This window comes from Dendrobates tinctorius, unplaced genomic scaffold (genome assembly GCF_039654945.1).
Source record: "Dendrobates tinctorius isolate UK_male_01 unplaced genomic scaffold, ASM3965494v1 ptg000199l, whole genome shotgun sequence".
NCBI lineage: Eukaryota > Metazoa > Chordata > Amphibia > Anura > Dendrobatidae > Dendrobates > Dendrobates tinctorius.
This window is the reverse complement of record NW_027361866.1, coordinates 3,020,487-3,034,204: the sequence shown is the minus strand read 5'-3', so window position 1 is coordinate 3,034,204 and position 13,718 is coordinate 3,020,487. Positions and strand designations below refer to the sequence as shown.

The window sequence follows — 13,718 nt, the reverse complement described above, 5'->3', positions numbered from 1 at the left end:
TCAGTGCAGCTGGATCAATCCTGACAGAAAAAAGGACCCGTCTGTCAACCCAAAATGTGGATGATCTAACCTTCATTAAAATGAACCACGCATGGGTTTCCAAGGATTTTGTCCCACCTTCCCCTGATGACACATAGGGTGACAGAAAAATGGCTTGCTTTGGTCCACCTCTTCCTGGTACTTCACCTATTTCGCCTTTTGCATCAGCTGAATGTCCAACATCAACATATGCCACTTTCTAAAACTCCCTAACTGTGCTGCCTCCCCCCCATGGCCGGGGTCACCACCTAGCGCACGACACCGTGCGAGTGCCGTTGCCCTGGACAGGTGGGTAGGCCGACTCTTGGGCGCGGGCACTGGCACAGGGTCCCTCATAGTGCAATCAAGTGTCTCTGACGGTGGTGGTGCACACCCGCCGTCAGACACACCGCTGTACTATGAGGGGCCCAGTGCCAGTACCGACACCCACGAGTGGGCCCCCCTTGCTTGGGCAGGGCCCCAGCATTTGCAATCTTTACCTCTCCCTGCTCCTCCGCTGTGTAATCTGGGCCGTCAAATCCATACTGTGCCTGACACCGTCTGAGCCTGCCTCCTGATGTATAGACATATATTTTGAATGTGTACGCTATCCATACATGTTATCCGGGGATACGGTACCCTTTCTAACCTTTGTGCAATCACGTGCAATCCATACTGCGCCTAACACCGTCTGAGCCTGCCTCCTGAGACATATATTTTGAATGTGTACGCTATCCATACATGTTATCTGGGGATACGGTACCCTTTCTAACCTTTGTGCAATCACGTGCAATCCATACTGGGCCTAACACCGTCTGAGCCTGCCTCCTGAGACATATATTTTGAATGTGTACGCTATCCATACATGTTATCTGGGGATACGGTACCCTTTCTAACCTTTGTGCAATCACGTGCAATCCATACTGGGCCTGACACCGTCTGAGCCTGCCTCCTGAGACATATATTTTGAATGTGTACGCTATCCATACATGTTATCCGGGGATACGGTACCCTTTCTAACCTTTGTGCAATCACGTGCAATCCATACTGGGCCTAACACAGTATGATCCTGCCTCCTGAGACATATATTTTGAATGTGTACGCTATCCATAGATGTTATCCGGGGATACGGTACCCTTTCTAACCTTTGTGCAATCACGTGTAATCCATACTGGGCCTAACATCGTCTGAGCCTGCCTCCTGAGACATATATTTTGAATGTGTACGCTATCCATACATGTTATCCGGGGATACGGTACCCTTTCTAACCTTTGTGCAATCACGTGCAATCCATACTGGGCCTAACACCGTCTGAGCCTGCCTCCTGAGACATATATTTTGAATGTGTACGCTATCCATACATGTTATCTGGGGATACGGTACCCTTTCTAACCTTTGTGCAATCACGTGCAATCCATACTGGGCCTAACACCGTCTGAGCCTGCCTCCTGAGACATATATTTTGAATGTGTACGCTATCCATACCTGTTATCTGGGGATACGGTACCCTTTCTAACCTTTGTGCAATCACGTGCAATCCATACTGGGCCTAACACTATCTGAGCCTGCCTCCTGAGACATATATTTTGAATGTGTACGCTATCCATACATGTTATCTGGGGATACGGTACCCTTTCTAACCTTTGTGCAATCACGTGCAATCCATACTGGGCCTAACACCGTCTGAGCCTGCCTCCTGAGACATATATTTTGAATGTGTACGCTATCCATACATGTTATCCGGGGATACGGTACCCTTTCTAACCTTTGTGCAATCACGTGCAATCCATACTGGGCCTAACACCGTCTGAGCCTGCCTCCTGAGACATATATTTTGAATGTGTACGCTATCCATACATGTTATCCGGGGATACGGTACCCTTTCTAACCTTTGTGCAATCACGTGCAATCCATACTGGGCCTAACACCGTCTGAGCCTGCCTCCTGAGACATATATTTTGAATGTGTACGCTATCCATACATGTTATCTGGGGATACGGTACCCTTTCTAACCTTTGTGCAATCACGTGCAATCCATACTGGGCCTAACACCGTCTGAGCCTGCCTCCTGAGACATATATTTTGAATGTGTACGCTATCCATACATGTTATCTGGGGATTCGGTACCCTTTCTAACCTTTGTGCAATCACGTGCAATCCATACTGGGCCTGACACCGTCTGAGCCTGCCTCCTGAGACATATATTTTGAATGTGTACGCTATCCATACATGTTATCCGGGGATACGGTACCCTTTATAACCTTTGTGCAATCACGTGCAATCCATACTGGGCCTAACACCGTCTGAGCCTGCCTCCTGAGACATATATTTTGAATGTGTACGCTATCCATACATGTTATCCGGGGATACGGTACCCTTTCTAACCTTTGTGCAATCACGTGTAATCCATACTGGGCGTGAGAACGGCTGGCGAGCTGTTAAGCAAGCTACAGCACCTGTGGTTTGCACACGTAAGTTTTTCATTTTTTCAGGAATGACGGTTAGGCCTAATTCCGGAACTGCGGTTGACCTGCACTTACTGGGAAATTATTGTTCGCGGGTAATAATTGTAATCAGTGATCCCCCATCACTAACGTTGTTCAGCGGGTTATCTGCACCTGTAAGCGACAAACGCTGGCCTTTTCAGTGTAGCGCACATGCAGCCACGGACATGTAAGGGCATGACACACCAGTTATTGGCCAATCTCATGTGCCAGAGCCTCACATGTCCCTCTAGTAAGCCGGACTCGGACCGCGGGGCATGATGGAGTCTCGTTCGTTAACGGAATTAAGCTTGCAATGTGTGCATCTGTTCTGTAGCTGGCATGGTTGAGGTTTCCCAGGTGAAGTCGAATTTAACCATAGGCTACACTCCTGGTGGTGCCCTTCTGGACATTCCTTTAAGGTTCAGCTTTGCAACCATACTGCCCACGTAAAACAAACACTTTGCCTTCATGAACGCTGTTTGGAGGGTCATGACTCGTGGGAATAACGCCGCCCAATCAGTTAACCTGCTAGAGAGATCCTTCGTTGCTCCCAAGCATGACATCACACTCCCTAGGAAGAAGGTAATGCCACTGTGGCGACCGTACTCCTGGGGGCGACACAAGTGCACTGATGCCCAGCCACTGCTCGATGAATCTGCTGGTACATTGACCCAGACCACTACATTCCCCTCGCACGCTACACGACCTGAATCTGACCCTGATGAAACTCAGGTTACCCTTCCCATATACAGTTCCATCTTACACGGTGACAAAGAGGAAGCTGCAGATGAAAGTGTAGGTTCGGCCCACCCGCCATCAGACACACCACCGTACTATCAGGGGCCCTGTGCCAGTGCCGTCACCAACGAGTGGGCCCCCCCTGCTTGCCCAGGATCACAGCACTTGCAAAGTTGAAATACTGTGCAGTGAGATGGAAGATGGGGACGACGAGGAGTCCAGACAAGTACAGGGATTCCCTAGCGAGGAGACTTATTTGATTGTTTTCAATGTTGGGACAGCAATTTTTGGGGAGCACTATACTCTGGTGAATGATAGATGGGGCCCACCATACACTGGAACATTCCAAAGGTGGACATCAGACACTGGAGCAGCATTTACAGGGCCCATTATACACTAGAGCATTAGAAATGGGGCCCATTATGTTTGGAGCATTATTTGGGCCCATAAGACAGTGGAGCTTCATCCATGGGGACCAACATATACTGTAGCATTATGTGGAGCTCATCATATACTGTTTCAAACATTATATGGGACCAATGATTCTGTATGGAGAAATAGATGGGCCTCGTCATGAGATGTAAAAAGTGAGGTATTTTTCATTGTACTATACCGTTATTTCTCTGCCATATCGGAGCATGATGAGTTGTGGTATGTGTTAAAGGGGCGCTCTTTCGCCCAGGGCACATGAAAACCTGGAGCCAGCCCTCCCCCCCACAGTCTGTAGCCAAATAACCCCCATTTTTCAGTGCGTAACTTGTATTATGAAGTTAATTAAGGTTGACAAGCTTAAGTAAGAAGAATTGATGCTTTTGGCATTCAAATGGGCACTGTTGGTGTGTTTCCTGTCCTCCTCTCACTGCCGACTTTTATTCCCCATTGACTTACATTGGGTTTCGTGTTTCAGGACGACCCCGACTTTTCCCTATAATCGGACGATCTTGCTCGACCCGACTTTTGGAAAAGTCGGGTTTCACGAAACGAAACACGACCCTAAAAAAACAAAAGTCGCTCAACTCTAGTCGTCATCCTTCATCATTTTGGCAATGCGGGGTCCCTTTTTAGGATCCGCAAGGCATAATCACACATGTGCGCCAATGTTCCAGGTGTCAATGATGCACTGCCAGTGGTGGGTGGAGGGGCACTTTCTGGCAAATCCACATCCCTCCAGTCATGCACAAACCCAGTACCTGACCTTGGCACACCAACATTTTCTCTTGCCCCCTGAGAAGCATCCTCCTCCCCAAAATAATCATCCCCCTCATCCTCCTCCTTTTCCTCTTCTTCCTCCAACTCGTCCAAGTCAATTGCCCTTGCTGAAAATGGCTGACTGTCATCAAGGCTTCCCTCCTCCTCTTCCTCATCCTCTGCTGCAGACGCCTGATCCTTAATGTGCATCAAAGTTTGCATGAGCAGACGCTTAAGTGTGATGCTCATGCTTATGATGGCGTCTTCTACGCTTACCAGCCTTGTGCATTCCTCAAAACACTGAAGGACTTTACAGAGGTCTATCAGCTTTGACAACTGCACACCCGACAATTCCATGTCTTCCCTCAAACTGCCTGCCCGTGTATCCTCCCACAACTGCTTTACAGCCTGCCTCTGCTCGCACAGCCTATCAACCATGTGCATGGTGGAATTCCACCTTGTTGCAACGTCTATGATTAGGCAGTGCTTGGGGAGGTGGAGCGATCGCTGGAGCTTCTGCATACGACTGTAATGTACGGGCGAGCGATGGATGTGCGAGCACAGTCTTCACACCTTATGGAGCAGGGATGTTAACTCCGGATAATTATTTAGGAAGCACTGCACCACCAGGTTCAAGGTGTTCAAGGTGTGAGCCAGGCAAGGTATGTGTCTGAGTTTTGCAAGGGATATGGCTGCCACAAAATTCAGGCCATTATCACTGACTACCTTGCCTGACTCAAGATGTAGACTGCCCAGCCATGACTCAGTTTGTTGCTGCAAGTAGTCGGCCAGTACCTCCGCGGTGTGTCTGTTGTCGCCCAAAGACATCATCTTTAAAACAGCCTGCTGCTGCTTGCCACTAGCTGTTCGATAGTGGGACACCTCGTGTGCAACACTGGCAGCTGCAGATGGAGTGCTCGTGCGACTGCGCTCTGTCGACGAGCTTTCGCTTCTGGAGGAGGAGGAGGGTCGAACGCCTACAGCCAACTGTTTCCTATACCGTGGGCTAGGCATCACTGTTCCACCACCACTGTTCATTATTGCTTTATTTTTCCAGACTGAGCAAGGAGGCTTTTAGAAAAGAGGAAACCTGATGTAGGTTTAAATTTTTGAGTAATTCAAGTAATTCAATGTCTACAGTTGGTGAAAACTCTATATACTCTTGAAAAAGGATAATGATTTTAAAAAGGGTGGGGAATAATAAAAACTTTCTGATTTCCTTCCATGTAATAATAGTTCCCTCAACAACACAGATGATTTGATAAAAGTCAGAAGTTTGATATAGCCAGAAAATATGGGAAGCAAGGTGTGCCACAGTCCGTGCTGCTGAGTCCACAAAATCACCTGGGATGCAAGATGTTGTAACAAAGTACTTCTTTATTCCTTCCTACGCGTTTCGGCGCCCTTCCTGGCACCTTGCCAGGAGGGCGCTGAAACGCGTAGGAAGGAATAAAGAAGTACTTTGTTACAACATCTTGCATCCCAGGTGATTTTGTGGACTCAGCAGCGCAGACTGTGGCACACCTTGCTTCCCATATTTTCTGGCAGTTTTTCCACGTTGGAGTGGTCGGTGGAAGTCCTGCAGCAGCTGATACTGTGTTATGTCTTCAAGCCAGTTGTGGGTCACACAACTGGAATAGGTGAGTGGAACTGCATTACACCACTCACATTGTAGTGTCACTAGTGATAGGGCACTATTGCGCCTCTTGTTCCCCCACCCTTTTTGTATTGAGAAGTTTGATATATTCGGTATGGATGGATCATGTAAGAAAGTTACCAAGTCCTAGAGTTCTGCCAATTTCGCCTCCAGACATTTGTTCGAGTAGGGATCAGTTGGATATAAGTCTACCAAGTTGTATCATCTATCATTTTAGAAGTTTACTTTCCCCTTTGCCCTACAAAACATTAGTTTTTGAAGTGACTATCCTACTGTTCTATTAGCTCAGATCCATCTGTATATTTGAGGATGAAAAATTTTGTTTGGAGAGGGTAGAATTGTTTACAAGAGAAAAGTATATTAAATAAACTCTCCAGGGTTATTTTTTTCACTTCAGCACTGGATTGGTGCTTCTAATCTAAGTCCCCTGACCCTAGTCTTATGCTTATCAACCGTTGTCTTGAGCTGGTCTGAGCGCAACTCCGGTCCTGTGCCGACATCTTGTGAACGCAATGTCTGACTGACTGGGAGTCAGCGGTAATGGACACAAGCTCCCAATGTAAGTCTACCACAGCCTTGTTCTGTCCTCGTACTGCTTCTCATAGACTTACATTGAGTAGGGACTTTCAGATCACCCAGCAAACACTGGAGCAATCTGTCAGATGGCAAACTGCAGAAGACCGTCCAGAGCAGCGTTGCGAACAAATGAAGATAACGGCTGGTAAGTATGAATCCAGGGGAAGGGAACTTAGTTTTGTAGCAGCACTCCAGAGTTGCAATGGAAAAAAAGCAGTGGTGATGTTAATGAAATTCTAGTGTCCCAAAAAGAGTGTGAGAGATGTATGATTTACCTGAAGCAAATCTCATTTTCTGATGTCATATAGATATAAAGAAAAATCATGGAATTGGTATGTGTCACTGCTTTGAAACATGGATGGGGGTCTGTTTTTCATTGTATTGGTTCCAAACTACAGTATATCAAACATTCTGGGTTAATTTTTCCATACTTCCTCATGTTTGGGAAAATGTACCAAAATTACCAGCAGAGATATGGTACTGTAAGAGGAGCGTACAGCTATATAAGGTGTATGGAAAAATTTAAATCTCTGTATATATTTCCTTAGTTACAGACGCTCTCCCAGTATGTATTTGACTGTAATCCAACCAGCAGATATACGGTACTGTATCAGAAGTGTACAGCTGTATACGTTTTTGGGGAAAATGTCAATCTCCGTATACTTGTTTCCGGAGTCACACACAGATGCTCTCCCAGTATGTATTTGACCATAATCCAACCAGCAGATATACGGCACTATATCAGAAGCGGACAGCTCTATATGGTGTATGTATGGAAAAATGAAAATCTACGTCTATTTTTTTCCGTAGTCACACACAGACGCTGTCTCAGTATGGATTTTACCGTAATCTAAACAGCAGATCTACGGTACTGTATCAGAAGTGGACAGCTCTATACGGTGTATGTATGGAAAAATGGAAATGTCCGTATATGTATTTATGGACTCACACACACACGCTGTCTCTGTATAGATTTGACCGTAATCCGAACAGCAGATATGCGATACTGTTTGAGAAGCGGACAGCTCCATATGGTGTATGGAAAAATGGAAATGTCCGTATATGTATTTCCATAGTCTCACACACACACTTTTATGATTGGGTCACCGAGGAGGAAAGCACGACCAAGCTAAGCCACAGAAAACCAGAGAGGTTGGTAACTAAGCAGATTGCAGACCCCTGATCCTATCCACACAACTAGCAGTAGCCGTGGAGCATACCTACGATGATTCTAAACACCTCGACACAGCTGGAGAACTAAATAAGCCTAAAGCAAGAAAGGGGAAATCTAAACTGCCCCAGAGCAGACCCCAAAGGAATAGACAGCCCCCAAACATATATTGTTGGTGAAACAAGATGAAAATACAAACGCAGGTAGGAAAATAGGCTGAGCAAATGATGGGGCCCACACTAACTAGACTGGACAGGAAAGGAAAGACACTGTCTGCAATCACGCAAAAAACCCTGCAAAAAATGCCCAACATGTCTGATAGAAAAATACTGAAGTCACTAGACTTCACCCACTATATCAGCACTCTGGCATATTCTGAGAGCAGAGCAACAAAGAGGCCAATCTAGTAAGGTACAAAAACAAACTGGCACAAGCAGTAACATGAGTATGGAAAAACTGAATAGACAGAACCAAATCAAATGTGAACAATAGCAAAAGAACACTTAGCTTGAGCATGCAGGGACTGAGCTGGAACTAAGACCTCAGGAGGCAGGAAAAAATCACCAGCAGGGATAGAGGGAGTCGGCTGTCTTAAATCCAGTCAAAAACTCCAGATGTCCAATCGTCCTCCTCATTATCAGGTGGCAGGTCTCTGTTAATTAGATCAGCTCCATTACATCCTGTAACCACCAGAGGGAGCCCGGAAAGAGAACCCGCGACCCCTCCGTCAATACAACCAGCTCCCCCACCCCCACCAGTAACCAGAGGAAGGCCAGAAAGTGAATTCACAACACACACGCTGTCTCTGTATAGATGTGACCGTAATCCAAACAGCAGATATACGATACTGTTTGAGAAGCGGACAGCTAGCTCTATACGGTGTAGGAAAAAATGCAAATGTCAGTATATGTATTTACGGACTTACACACACGCTGTCTCTGTATAGATTTGATCATAATCCGAACAGCAGATATACGATACTGTTTGAGAAGCGGACAGCTCTATACGGTGTATGGAAAAATGGAAATGTCCATATATGTATTTCCGGAGTCTCACACACACACACGCTGTCTCTGTATAGATGTGACCGCAATCCAAACAGCAGATATATGATACTGTTTGAGAAGCGGACAGCTCTATACGGTGTATGTTTGGAAAATTTTAAATCTCCGTCTATTTTTTTCCGGAGTCACACACACATGCTGTCTCTGTATAGATTTGACCGTGATCCAAACAACAGATATACGATACTGTTTGAGAAGAGGACAGCTCTGTACGGTGTATGGAAAAATAGAAATGTCCATATATGTATTTCCAGAGTTTCACACACACACGCTGTCTCTGCATAGATGTGACCGTAATCCAAACAACAGATATACGATACTGTTTGAGAAGCGGACAGCTCTATACAGTGTATGGAAAAATGGAAATGTCCATATATGTATTTTCGGACTCACACACACAAGCTGTCTCTGTATAGATTTGACCGTAATCCAAACAGCAGATATACGATACTGTTTGAGAAGCGGACAGCTCTATACGGTGTATGGAAAAATGGAAATGTCCATACATGTATTTTCGGACTCACACACACACGCTGTCTCTGTATAGATTTGACCGTAATCCAAACAGCAGATATACGGTACTGTTTGAGAAGCAGACAGCTCTATGGTGTATGTATGGAAAATGTTCAATCTCCGTCTATTTTTTTCCGGAGTCACACACACACACTGTCTCTGTATAGATTTGATCGTAATCCAAACAGCAGATATACGATACTGTTTGAGAAGCGGACAGCTCTATACAGTGTATGTATGGAAAATTTTAAATCTCTGTCTATTTTTTTCCAGACTCAACAGCAGATATGCGATACTGTTTGAGAAGCGGACAGCTCTATATGGTGTATGGAAAAATGGAAATGTCCGTATATGTATTTACGGAGTCACACACACGCTGTCTCTGTATAGATTTGACCGTAATCCTAACAGCAGATATACGATACTGTTTGAGAAGCGGACAGCTCTATACGGTGTATGTATGGAAAAATGTAAATCTCCATCAATTTTTTTCCAGAGTCACACACAGATAGCATGTGTTTGTCTGTGATACCAGCCGGTACACGGTAGTGTGTGAGGAGCGTACACCTCTACACGGTGTGTGAAAAAATGAACGCTCGGTAACTGTGCAGAAAAAAAGAATAAAAATATTTTTGCTTTGAAAAAAAGCAGTCTGCACAGCAGTGTGCATACAGCAATGCAGCTATCAGGTAGCCTAATAAGGCAGCCTAATAACCATCAGCGCTGCTGCACACAAAAAAATCCTCCCCAGTCACTGCACACTAACTGTACAGTGAAAATTGCTATCAGGAGAAGCACAGATTTTTTTTTCTTTCCTGCCTAGCACTCTCCATATTGAGAACGAGCGGCAGCAATCTCTCCCTATGCTAAGATTGGCAGAAATAAATGGCGGTCAGCGGTCAGGGCTTTTATAGCCACTGTGACGCCACACAAAGCAAGCCAATCACTGCAATGCCCTTCTCTAAGATGGTGGTGGCCGCTGCCCATGTCATCGCATTGTCCACAGTGTGCATCCTTGATCATTGGCTGAGAAAAGGCGCTGGAAGCATTATGGGAAACGCGACTTTGGCGCTCTGGTCGGCGACCGCATGGCCGACCTCACGCTATGGTCGGGTTTCGATCAGCGAAACCCGACTTTAGCGAAAGTCGGCGACTTTTGAATTTGACCGACCCGTTTCGCTCAACTCTAATTAAGAATGATGGATTGATGTTTTAATAAAAAGCTTGATGGTGTTAATTGCATCAGATTCAGTAAGAGGCCAAAAATAAAGCTACAGCTGGCAAAGATTTGCACTGTCCATTGCACAGATACCTTCCCATTTAGAACAGTGATGTGGAAGAGGTGAAAGTTTAAAAAGTTGCAAATCATGGTGTATATAAGGCAGTGCCATAAATGGCTAGAATTTTTAAAATCGAATATGGCACAAATGCAATAAAAAATGTGCCACAAAATGTTCTGCACATGAACTAGAGATGTTATGTACTTAGAGACTATGTCTGATTTTTTAAGGTTATATTTGTAATTTAGGTAGTTGGTCTCAGGATATCATCAAAACTATCAATTATTGTTTTATTTTTCCAGACTGAGCAAGGAGGCTTTTAGAAAAGAGGAAACCTGATGTAGGTTTATATTTTTGAGTAATTCAAGTAATTCAATGTCTACAGTTGGTGAAAACTCTATATACTCTTGAAAAAGGATAATGATTTTAAAAAGGGTGGGGAATAATAAAAACTCTGATTTCCTTCCATGTAATAATAGTTCCCTCAACAACTCAGATGATTTGATAAAAGTCAGAAGTTTGATATATTCGGTATGGATGGATCATGTAAGAAAGTTACCAAGTCCTAGAGTTCTGCCAATTTCACCTCCAGACATTTGTTCGAGTAGGGATCAGATGGATATAAGTCTACCAAGTTGTATCACCTATCATTTTAGAAGTTTACTTTCCCCTTTGCCCTACGAAACATTAGTTTTTGAAATGACTATCCTACTGTTCTATTAGCTCAGATCCATCTGTATATTTGAGGATGAAAATTTTTGTTTGGAGAGGGTAGAATCGTTTACAAGAGAAAAGTATATTAAATAAACTCTCCAGGGTTATTTTTTTCACTTCAGCACTGGATTGGTGCTTTTAATCTAAGTCCCCTGACCCTAGTCTTATGCTTATCAACCGTTGTATTCAGCTGTTCTGAGCGCAACTCCGGTCCTGTGCCGACATCTTGTGAACGCAATGTCTGACTGACTGGGAGTCAGCGGTAATGGACACAAGCTCCCAATGTAAGTCTAACACAGCCTTGTTCTGTCCTCGTACTGCTTCTCATAGACTTACATTGAGTAGGGACTTTCGGATCACCCAGCAAACACTGGAGCAATCTGTCAGATGGCAAACTGCAGAAGACCGTCCAGAGCAGCGTTGCGAACAAATGAAGATAACGGCTGGTAAGTATGAATCCAGGGGAAGGGAACTTAGTTTTGTAGCAGCACTCCAGAGTTGCAATGGAAAAAAAAGCAGTGGTGATTTTAATGAAATTCTAGTGTCCCAAAAAGAGTGTGAGAGATGTATGATTTAGCTGAAGCAAATCTTATTTTCTGATGTCATATAGATATAAAGAAAAATTATGGAATTGGTATGTGTCACTGCTTTGAAACATGGATGGGGGTCTGTTTTTCATTGTATTGGTTCCAAACTACAGTATATCAAACATTCTGGGTTAATTTTTCCTATACATTCTATCCATCATCAATTAATACATTTCTTCTAGCTCTGTAGAACAAGTTGCAAGGTTAACTATTTACTGCTCTGTGAAGTTCAGTGATTTTCAGCTTTTAGCTCATTCATATATTCTCATTATAGCTTGTCTTCAACCTATCATATTGCTAATCACTTCATTAGCTGGACCCAACTCTGCAACCCAAGCATCACCTCCACCGTTTATTGTGAGAGAGGGCAAGGTTCAGATAGCAGAGTACAGATCAAAGTAGGGGTTGAAGCATTGTGATGAATCATTGTGATCAACCTGAAGGATACTCCAGACAGGCATTGAAATGTGTAACAAGATGAAATATCTAAAATAACTCATTTCAGACCTGTATTCACATTTCATTCTCCTCTGGGCACTGTAAGTGAACCTAGAATTAATTAGGGTATCCATTCCAAGTTTATCTCCCACCATCCAACAATCCTTCAGGTGGCCTTTTCATTTATTGCCCTTATTGACAGTGATAAGTCACAATGCAGATTTACACCAAGTAAATAATAAACATTAGAAGACAGTGCTAAATTCAATCAATGTCGCTTCAGCAATGGGAATATTTACTGTTGTATATACTGTAACATCTGACAACCTATACATTTTATTTGAAGAACTATGAACATTCACTTGGAAGAGACTTTGGCGCACCATTTAAGGCCACACACAATGAACAGAACTGGGCCACTACTGTTGCACCACAATTCCTTCAAGTAGCTGATCATTGTAGTTTCAAACATAAGACCAACAGCAATCTTATATTGATAAACATTTGCTAAAGTTTGATCATCATTTGTAAAATCCCTGAAAATCCTTTAAAAGAAAATTAGTGTTTTCTTATGTAAATCCACAAGTGACATCTTAAAGAAGCATTCGTCCCATCAGTGTTTATGTGATTAATTTATTGCAGTCATCATACTGTATAGCACTGTGCCCTAACAATTGCTCATTTTGCCTTTCTACCCAGCTAATTCTTCTCTTTTCTCTGCTCTATGTAAAAAACAAAATCTCCTTCCCAGCATGAGTCATCCCCATCTTCATCTCCTGACCCAGCCGCTCCCCCCTGCCAGGGACTTTTCCAGCGACTTATGACTCATGCGGGAAATATAGGCTTCATGTTCCTTCATAGAGCTTAGAAGGATCCAGTTCTCCAGTTTTTAACCCCTCCATGACCTTGCAAGTTTCCTTTTTTTGCTAGCGAGAGCGCTGATTTTGTGACGCCACAGCGATCTCGCCAGCGAGATCGCTGTGTGTGATGCGGATCAGCGACTGGCCCCCCTGCCGGTTATCGCTGATCATGCAGCATCGGTCTGGGCCGTTTTTCAATCGCTGGCCTACCGCTGGCCAGCGCACATCGCTGCATGTGGCAGCAAGAGACCAGCGATCAGCAACGCTGGACGCCGGTTTCCAAGGTAGACAGCGGGTATCCAGGAGCCGCGGCTCCTGGATACCCGATGTTTACATTAGAAACCAGCGCCCAGCATCGCTGGTCCTGATCGCTGGAGGGGCGGTCTTGTGACAGCTCACCAGCGATCAGCCTACTGATGTCCCAGCGA

The 13,718-nt window shown here is 44.5% G+C and overlaps 1 protein-coding gene across 9 annotated transcripts in view; it reads right to left on the bottom strand.

Moving 5' to 3' along the window:
• Nucleotides 1-13,718, bottom strand: part of LOC141056737 (uncharacterized) — a 347,515-nt gene that overhangs the window by 177,572 nt on the left and 156,225 nt on the right. The gene's annotated exons all lie outside the window — the stretch shown is intronic.